Genomic DNA, 10,508 nt, shown 5'->3' with positions numbered 1-10,508 from the left:
AAAATTCCGATCTGGTAAGCGCTGTTCAGACTCGGCAGATTTGTTGCAGACGTTTCCGGGTCTGTCCCATTCATATGAACAGAACTTGCAGAAATCCATGTGCTTGCCGCCAAAACAACCCCATTCAGATGTAAAAAACTTATTTCAGTCGCAAAAATTGTCTGCAATAAATCTGCCGCGTGTGAATATCCCCTTAAATACTTCACTTTCTGGACTTCAAGTCTGAAATAATTTTGCAGAAAATAATAGAAATGAGAATTCGTGGATATGATTCAGTTATATTGTCAATCACTCTTGGCAGCTGCTACAGAAATCCTGAAATAAAACATGACCCTACTTCAGATACCACAGTGCCAACCACACACCCCATAACAGTAAGGGCAGATACACACAAACGTTGCGTTTTTGCGCGCGCAAACAACGCTGCGTTTTGCGCGCGGAAAAAAAAACATTTGACAGCTGCGTGTGTCATCCGTGTATGATGCGCGGCTGCGTGATTTTCGCGCAGCCGCCATCATAGAGATGAGGCTAGTCGACGCCCGTCACTGTCCAAGGTGCTGAAAGAGCTAAATCTTTCAGCACCCTCGACAGTGAATGCCGAACACAATATCGAAAAACCTGTTGAAAAAAAAAGAAAAAGTTCGTACTTACCGAGAACTTCCCGGCCGTTGCCTTGGTGACGCGTCCTTGGTGACGCGTCATTGGTGACGCGCCTCTCGACATCGGGCCCCACCTCCCTGGATGACGCGGCAGTCCATGTGACCGCTGCAGCCTGTGCTTGGCCTGTGATTGGCTGGAGCTGTCACTTGGACAGAATTGTCATCCCGGGAGGTCAGACTGGAGGAAGAAGCCGGGAGTTATCGGTAAGTGAGAACTTCGTTTTTTTTTACAGGTTCATGTTTATTGGGATCGGAAGTCACTGTCCATGGTGCTGAAACAGTTTAACTCTTTCAGCACCCTGGACAGTGACTGTCTCCTGACGTCGCGTACCGATAATTTTTTTGCCGGGTTCGGCCAAAACGAGTTCGGCCGAACCCGGTGAAGTTCGGTTCGCTTGTCCGGCTTCGCTCATCGCAAAGACACTCCGTTTGGATGTTCGGAAACAGAAAAGCACGGGGTGCTTTTCTGTTTACATTCATCCTTTTGACAGCTGGTGCGCCATTTCAGTCGGTTCGCACGGAAGTGCTTCCGTGCGACCTGCGTGGTTTTCACGCACCCATTGACTTCAATGGGTGCGTGATGCGCGAAATACGCAGAGTTATTGAACCTGTCGCGCTTTTTGCGCAGCAGACAAACGCTGCGCAAAAAGCACGGACTGTCTGTACTGCCCCATAGACTTGTATTGGTCCATGCGTGCCGCGTGAAAACCACGCGGCCCGCACGGACCGAATACACGCTCGTGTGAATCCCCCCTTAGGGTATGTGCACACACACTAATTACGTCCGTAATTGACGGACGTATTTCGGCCGCACGTACCGGACCGAACACAGTGCAGGGGGCCGGGCTCCTAGCATCATAGTTATGTACGATGCTAGAAGTCCCTGCCTCTCTGCAGGACAACTGTCCCGTACTGTAATCATGTTTTCAGTCCGGGACAGTAGTTCCACGGAGAGGCAGGGACTCCTAGCATCGTACATAAGTATGATGCTAGGAGCCCGGCTCCCTGCACTGAGTTCGGTCCACTACTTGCGGCCGAAATACGTCCGTCAATTACGGACGTAATTAGTGTGTGTGAACATACCCAAACAGCCACAGTGCCTCCACAATAACAGCTTTAGAATCCCCGTAACAGTGTCAGCCACAGTGCCCCATAATAAGTGCCTCCATAATACTCTCAGCCACACTGTACACATAGTGCAGGCCCCATAATTGTGCAAGTCACAGGATCTCCATAATGATCTCAATAGTGCCCCATAATGAGAGCCACAGTGCCTCCGTAATATTTTCAGCCACTGCTCACATAGCAGTGTAAACCACATTGCACCATAATATTGCTAGCCACAGTGCCTCCATAATACTTTTAGCCAGGGTCCACATAGCAGTGCAAGTCACAGTGCTCCATAATGAGAGCCACAGTACCAGCATAATAGTTTCACACACTGTCCAAATAGCAGTGAAAACCACATTGCGCCATAATATTGCTTGCCTCAGTGCCTCCATAATGGGAGCCACAATGTATCAGCCACTGTGTCCACATACAGTAGCAGTACAAACTACATTCCCCCATAAAAGAGTCTGTCACATTGTCCCTATAAGTAACAGCCATGGGACCCAATATGAAATAGTCAGTGTCCCTAATACAGAAAGATACAGTGCCCCATAATAAATAACTACAATGCCCCCATATCAGTGGCAGCAACATAAGAAACAACCACAGAACCCTCAAAAGTTACAGTCCCCCAAAAAGTCCTTTATTCACTGCTCATCTAGAACTAAATCTGTAACACACATTTGCAGTAAGATCTGCCCTGGTTCATGTTCTTGAAGGGGGTTCACATATTTATGTAAATAAATCGTATTGATCAATGTAAAGAAAAGTTTTGCAACTTTCTTCTATACTTTGTGTACTTTCTGTTTCAGTTCCTCCCCATTTACAAGAGCTCTGCTTACTGCCAGTGAGTTGGAACATTCTTGTTTCTTTTCAGAGGCTGAAAACTTGTACTGACCTGATCCTGCTCGCACAGCTGAGTGTTTACTGAGAGAAACTGATACCCTGTGACAAACTGTGCAGCCTCTGGATGTAAACAAGATGTTTCCATTCACAGAAAGCAAGGAGAAATCTTGAAAATGTTGTTTTTTTTAATCATTATTCCGCGATTCTACTTTATTGATATAAGAATTGATGAATTCTTTAAATTATTACAATGCAAACCACAGTCCTGAACTGCAAGACGACAACCAGAAGACATAGGCTGGCATAACATATATAAAAAATCTCTCCTGAATATCAAGGAAAATGTCTCAGATTTGCAACAAAATCATAAGGCTGGGTTCACACAGTGCAGATTTTCTGCAGATTTTGCCTGCATTTTCTCAGCCAAAACCAGAATTGTATCCAGGTGAGGTGACCTATAATGCCTTTCTTTATATATTTCTTCTGTTTAGGTTCCATTCCTTGCTTTGGCTTTAAAAAATACCTGAAAAATCTGCAGCAAATCTGCACTGTGTGAACCTAACCTAAGGCTGTAATCACACATGGAGGTTTTTGCGGCAGTTTTTAGAGCCAAACAGACAAGTTGATACAAAATAGTTTTTCCTTTATACGTTTGCTTACCTCTGGATCTCCTTCTGGCTTTGGTTACAAAAAAAATGCCCCCAAAAACTGCATACAAAACTGCATGTGTGATTTTAGCCTTAAACTGTTTCATCCTGAGACGCGAGAAATATGTCCAATTAAGATCAGCAAACTTCTCCTGTTCTGTTTCTTACCTCATCTATAAAGTTAACCATGTCATATCCAGCAGGTAAGTCCGGCCAAAACCTGTGTCCAATATGACCAGTACATAATACAGTCCGAACTGTAAGAGGGTGCACTGACTGTGATCACAGGTCCTCACTGCCAGCACTATTTTGGCCTCCCTGAAGGTCGGGGGCTCTGGTTACATGTCTGTCATATGTCTCAAGTGAAGAAGTCCTGAGCCAAGTTATTGAAAACCAAGAGAAACATTATTTACAAGACCAGAGCGTTACAGAGAAGGGAGTTCCCATAGAAAAATCTAAAACTCCCATCCAAAAGTCTAACAAGAGCGTTGCCAGCGGTATGAAGTGTCCAACATCACAATAGGACGTCTTGGACCATCACAAGAAACTGTTCTGCGTTCCCATCCTCCTGCTATAACCTGTGCATGCCAGCAAGGAATCCATCACCCTGAAGAATCTGGAGGTTCTGTTATTGGACTTAATGGGTCTAAGTAATGATATCAGCATTGATGGGAAGGAGGTGATCACAGGTCCTTGGTTGCATCAGTGACTCCTACAACCATACAGTGAATATCCACTTATGAACACTAGTATTTTGTTTGTTTTTTATCTAAATAAGTCCAACATTTTGCACTGATTAATTTTTGCCTGCCTGCAGCTGCCACTAGAGGGTGCATTGGAGCTCTACAGTATATAGTCAGCTCCTAAGCTCCCCCTGGTGGTGGCTGCAGGTAGACAGAATTTTATCATTTAAAAGGATTGTTCAGGACTGGAAAAATGGCTGCTTTCTTCCAGAAACAGCGCCACACCTGCCCACACGTTATATGTGGTATTGCAGGTCAAACCTATCCACTAAGTGGAGCTGAGCTGTAATACCAGACACAACCCATATATGGACAGTGACCTCAGGGGTTTCCTCTAGGAGCGGAATCCCCGGCCAGATATATATGGACAGTGATGTCAAGTGCTTCCCCGAGCACAGAGCTTCAAGTAGCGCTGTGCCCGGGAGTCCCCCGCTCTGAACTAATTCTGAAGCAGGAAGCTGATGGAACCCTGCTTCAGAATTGGGCTCAACTGTATCTGCGCCCTGAGGACACATATACAGTTGAGAGCGGGACATATCCCTGGCCGCGCGGGACGCCGCCCGGAATCCGGGACTGTTCTGCTGAATTCGGGATGGTTGGGAGGTATGCCGTATCAACCGCTAAAGCCATGATATACTTGGGTTTAACAAATTGCATTATAATGAATAAGCCATTAATAGATCATGGAGACTCATCTTTACCTTTCTTCTGCTTTTGCAACTGGGTTCTGGATGGATGGATGGATGGATGGATGGATGGATGGATGGATGGATGGATGGATGGAAAGATGGGTGGGTGGATGGGTGGATGGGTGGATGGATGGATGGATGGATGGATGGATGGATGGATGGATGGATGGATGGATGGATGGATGATAGATACCACAACTGTCCTGTTTCAGCAAATTAATTATTTTTTCTTTTTTGTATAATTAACAACTTTACAATATACTTTCTGTATATTCCTCACCGTTTTCCAGATCTCTGCTTGCTGTTATTCAGTAGGAACATTCATTGTTCACTTCCAGTCATCTTCCATGTTCATGTGATGGACACACAGGTGCACGGCTCGTTACAGTTACACTTTGGGTATGTGCACACACACTATTTACGTCCGTAATTGACGGACGTATTTCGGCCGCAAGTCCCGGACCGAACTCAGTGCAGGGAGCCGGGCTCCTAGCATCATACTTATGTACGATGCTAGGAGTCCCTGCCTCTCTGCAGGACAACTGTCTCGTACTGTAATCATGTTTTCAGTACGGGACAGTAGTTCCACGGAGAGGCAGGGACTCCTAGCATCGTACATAAGTATGATGCTAGGAGCCCGGCTCCCTGCACTGAGTTCGGTCCACTACTTGCGGCCGAAATACGTCCGTCAATTACGGACGTAATTAGTGTGTGTGCACATACCCTTTGTGTATCACAGCTCTGCCTTCTGACGAGCCCAGCACCTGTGCGTCCATCACATGATCATGGACAGAATTGTATCCACTGGAAGTAAACAATGAATATTCCTACTGAATAACAACAAGCAGAGATCTTGAAAACCGTGAGGAATCAATACAGAAAGTATATTGGAAAACTGTATAACTTTTTACATTTGTTTAAGTGCTATAACTGGCTGTGCTGTGATCCGCTACTGGTAATGGGCTGAAAATGATAACGGTCTAGTATAAGGACAAGAATATCAGTGCCACAGTAGAGAGCTAAAATAAAAACTAGGGCCAGGGTCAGTGGCATAGCTATAGAGGTCGCAACTGTGACTGGGCGCCTAAGCCTGGCGCGCTGACCGCGCTGGTCTCACTTCCAACTGAATTCAGTACACTGTATGGGGCAGCTATGAGGGGCATTACACTGTATGTGGCAGCTATGGGGGACATTATACTGTATGGGGGCATTATACTATATGGGGCAGCTATGTGGGGCATTACACTGTATGTGGCAGCTATAGGGGCATTATACTGTATGGGGCATTATACTATATGGGGCAGCTATGAGGGACATTACACTGTATGTGGCAGCTATGGGGGGGCATTATACTGTATGGGGGCATTATACTGTATTGGGCAGCTATGGGGGGCATTATACTGTATGGGGCAGCTATGGGGGGCATTATACTGTATGGGCAGCTATGGGGGGCATTATACTGTATCTGGCAGCTATGAGGGGCATTACACTGTATGTGGCAGCTATAGGGGGCATTATACTGTATGTGGCAGCTATGAGGGGCATTACACTGTATGTGGCAGCTATAGGGGGCATTATACTGTATGGGGGCATTATACTGTATGGGGGCATTACACTGTATGTGGCAGCTATAGGGGGCATTATACTGTATGTGGCAGCTATAGGGGGCATTATACTGTATGGGGGCATTATACTGTATGGGGGCATTACACTGTATGGGGCAGCTATGGGGGGCATTACACTGTATGGGGCAGCTATAGGGGGCATTATACTGTATGTGGCATCTATAGGGGGCATTATACTGTATGGGGGCATTATACTGTATGGGGGCATTACACTGTATGGAGCAGCTATGGGGGGAATTACACTTTATGGGGCAGCTATGAGGGGATATCCTGGAGCACGGGGTGCTGACCACTACTCCATGCTCCACAATGAATGGTTTTAGTAGTAGGATGAAATAAAGAATGCGGTGGGCCAGTCTGACTCATCCACTTTTTTAGGTGTCATTTCGGGGTGCAGACACAGCAGATGCGCCCGATCCCCGGTGCCTGTGAGGGGTCTATGGCCTATTCTGCCACATAAGAAGACACCAGTATTATAAATGACACGTGGTGGGTGGGGGGCCCTCATACCGATTTTGCATTGTGGCCCTGGAGCTTTGTTATGCCTCTGCATTTCATCATTTGGCAGTAGAAGTAATAATCCTATCTGGCAGGCAGTGAAGATTTTGCTCGTTCAGCTTGTCCTCTCCACCCCACCCGCTCTTCTGCACGCTGACGAATACCAGCCTGGCAACAAGGAAGAAATGAAGCCCCTGGAGGCTCCCGGATGCCAATTAAAGCCCCACTGCCAAACTCGCAGCTGATCGTGTATGTATATGAGACAACAGCTTCGGTTCCGGGAAGTCAAAGTTACGGCAGAGAAATGCCAGGAGGGAGGTGCGAGAGCTATCAATATAAGCAGTGCTAAGCTTTCCTAGAACTGAGGCGTATTTCCTGCATTGCCAGCGCGGATAAACGCTTTTTGATGCTCAGCCCTGATCCTTTATATTACACATGTGGCTTCAGCATGACTGACGGGCGTAACATGAAATAATCATTCAATTTATTACAAATGATAATAAAATGAGACACACAGATTTCCACACATTTGGGGAGATTTATTAAGTGTCGTAAAATGCATAAATTTACGCGCAAAAATTATGCACGTGATATGATATATTTGGCATTGGTCGTTAGAAATGTTAGCATGGTGGCCCAGGGGTAAGTATTGTCATCTTTCAGCATGGTGGCTCAGTGGTTAGCACTGTTATATTGCAGCATGGAGGCATGTGGAGGTACAGTATGCATACTTGCCAACAGTCCCGAATTTACAGAGACAATCCCAGCAAATTACTGTCCCGGGACTTGTCCCGGCAACTGCTACAATTAATCGTATCTGGGTCCTCAGGACACAGATTCAATTGAATACTATGGCAAAGCAGGAAACTATCCTCTTCCTGCTCTGCCATTCACTCCACCTGGAGCGCCAGAATCCTCGGCCAAAGCGTTGCCGATGCCCTGGCCGGGGATTCCGCTCATAGACGGAGCTCCTGACTTCACTGTCCATATAAGGGGAGTGACGTCAGGGCAGGGCACCGCCTGCAGCACAATCCCCGACAAAAGCATTGTGCACGCTCTTCGGATTCTACTAGCACTCTGCCTGGGACTCCTGCTCTGCCCCTGACTAAACTGTCCATATATGGCCAGTGATGTCAGGGGCTTCCCCAGAGAAGGAGTCCCAGAGCAGAGATTATACTAGCACTCTGCTCCGAGACTCTTGCTCTGGGGAAGCCCCTGACATCTCTGTCCATATATGGACAGTATGTCAGGAGTAGAGTAGGAGTCCCACGCAGAGTGCTAGAAGCAGATTTGCCCCGGTACTCCGGCTGGTGAAGCCTCTGACATCACTGTCCATATATGGACAGTGATGTCAAGGGCAGAGCAGGAGTCCCAGGCAGAGTGCTAGTAGTGCTCTGCTCCAGGACTCTGGCTGGGGAAGATCCTGACATCACTGTCCATATATAGACAGTGATGTGAGGAGCAGAGCTGTAGTCCCAGGCAGAGTGCTAGTAGCGCTCTGTCCTGGACTCCTGCTCTGGGGTTGCCCCTGACATCACATTCCGGCCCAGGAGGATCCCCTGATGTCACTGTCTATGGACAGTGACATCAGGGGCTCCTCCAGCAGAGGATTTCCCAGCCAAAGATTGGCATCTACAGGGAGGCTGTGTGGCATCATCTACAGGGGGCTGTGTGGCATCAAGTACAGGGGGGGCTGTGTGGCATCAAGTACAGGGGGGCTGTGTGGCATCAAGTACAGGGGGGCTGTGTGGCATCATCTACAGGGAGCAGTGTGTGGAAATATCTACAGGGGGGCCATGTGGCGTTATCTACAGGGAGCAGTGCGTGGCACTATCTACTGGGAGCAGTATGGAGCACCATCTACAAGAGGCACTGAGTGTGACATTATCTACGCTGGTTTTTGCCCTGCCAGTAGTGGTCAGCACATATCGCCTAGCCCTAGTGATAAAGTGAGACATCACCTGCCTGTAAACAACTCGAAAACCAGAGAGAGACACTGGCTACCAAAATAGTTGTCAGCCAAACTAGTGCAGGCATTTTTGTTAGTTTACTTGTATGCAGAAATTCTGGAAAGCCACGCCCCATCCGATAAACCACGCCCCATAAGACACACCCACCAAAGACGACACACCCTAAGTGTCCCTGGAAAAAAAAATGAATGTTGCCAACTATGCAGTATGGGCCCCATACACTTGTGTCCAACCTGTGGCTCTCCAGCTCTTGGGAATCTACAACTCCCAGCATGCCTAATATGTATTTGTAGCTTCCCAGCAGCTAAAGAGCCCCGGGCTGGACACCACTGATGTACATGATGAGCCCAGCTGTTCTGATCTAACCTGGAAACATTTTCAGTGGTAATTTTTAGTGGGTATTTGTAGAAAGATCATTGTATAGTAATGTTATTATAAAATGTATTTTATGTTACATGTTTATTTTTTCTCCTTGTAATAACTTGGCAAAAAGTTGGGTTTAGATTTAGAGAAAGGTAAATGGATCGGCCCATGAAAAACATTTATAAATGTATGATCGCTGCAGGTCTGACCCCTGGGACCCCCAGTGATCACAAGTACAAGTGTCCCTGATTTGAATGGAGCGACGGTCATACTCCTATCATTCTCTATGGGACTGACGTGGATAAAAATCACTAATTAGCTTCAAAAGCATCATAAGATTTGACGATGATGGGTTCCCTTTTAGTGGGGGTTATAGTTATCTATGGGATTAAGCAGCTTGATCCTGTATATATAAATATATATATATATATTGATGTTCTGAATCTCCACCATAGCTCATATCCGGTGTTGTGTTTTGATATGACCCTGATATAGGACACGGCTTCTGCAATTCTGAAAACGAATTAAAACATTTCGTGACTTCCCTAAAACAGTTTTAAGAACCGAGTAATACTCAGACGGTCGCATCCCTTTCTACAAATTCTGAAATGTGTTTTTCCCAACTGTTGTTTGTTCTTCATGTTATAGTGACCACCGTACAACCGATCATCCCATGCGTGGCATAAGCCAATGTGTTCCCTATTTTACCAGGTAGGCATTAGTGGACTAGCATGGCATGGTATCTATAGGCTGAGCTGGACATGTTCTGTGACTGCCCTGTTGACCCACTGGTGACACATACTAGTACACTTAGTCCCTGGTGACCCACTGGTGACACATACTGGTACGCTTAGTCACTGGTGACCCACTGGTGACACATACTGGTACACTTAGTCCCTGGTGACCCACTGGTGACACATACTGGTACACTTAGTCCCTGGTGACCCACTCTTGACACATACTGGTACGCTTAGTCCCTGGTGACCCACTGGTGACACATACTGGTACGCTTAGTCCCTGGTGACCCACTGGTGACACATACTGGTACGCTTAGTCCCTGGTGACCCGGTGGTACACTCTGCCCACTCTCTGGTAACGGATAAATGATGAGTATAGTCCCTGGTGACTCAATGAAAGGATCAGTCCGTCCTATAGAGCAGAAACAAAAATGGTGCCCACTCCATCATGCCACCACCAGACAACATCATCCTTTAATAGACGGGGTCACCATTTATTTCAACCCATTCCCCGTTTGTCTCTTGGCCGTGTTTCCTCCTCCTTTGCTTACTAGTGTTAAGGGCCTATAGTTTACACAACCCATGAGGAAGACAGACGGGGAACAACCATAGGGCCCATAA

The sequence above is a fragment of the Rhinoderma darwinii genome, chromosome 12 (assembly GCF_050947455.1).
Source record: "Rhinoderma darwinii isolate aRhiDar2 chromosome 12, aRhiDar2.hap1, whole genome shotgun sequence".
Lineage (NCBI taxonomy): Eukaryota > Metazoa > Chordata > Amphibia > Anura > Rhinodermatidae > Rhinoderma > Rhinoderma darwinii.
Note: the sequence above shows the minus strand (reverse complement) of the source record.